The following is a 454-nucleotide window of genomic DNA, read 5'->3' as shown; positions in this document are numbered from 1 at the left end:
TATTTGCTTTTCCAATGCCATTTTAAAACTCTGTATCCTACAGAATTCAGATTCTACTCTTCACCAAACCTGCACTGTTGTCCAAAGATGCAGATCCTTAGCCTCTAGACCACCCCATACACAACCAGGTAAAACACAACTTTCCCCATCTCAGAATCTCTGAAAAGGCTGTTAGCCCTTTTCAATGAGAGAATTAAGCAATTACTACAGGTGTGCACTGATAGAGATGCAAATTCAGTTGTGCCTTCCTTTTAGAATTTATTTAATACACAGAGAGGATTTCTGACAGAACAGACAGCATGGAGCCTTCTGACTCTGAACACTTGCATCCTTGCCGCTAACTGAAGTAGGTGTGTCACTTGTAAATTAAGTCACTTGTATATGAAGCTGGACTCTAAGCTAAAATGATATTACAACAACCTTACCCTTTTAGTAAAGATAATCATACCTGGAG

The sequence above is a fragment of the Alligator mississippiensis genome, chromosome 6 (assembly GCF_030867095.1).
Source record: "Alligator mississippiensis isolate rAllMis1 chromosome 6, rAllMis1, whole genome shotgun sequence".
Classification (NCBI taxonomy): Eukaryota; Metazoa; Chordata; order Crocodylia; family Alligatoridae; genus Alligator; species Alligator mississippiensis.
The sequence above is the reverse complement of the archived record's forward strand: the minus strand, read 5'-3'. Positions refer to the sequence as shown.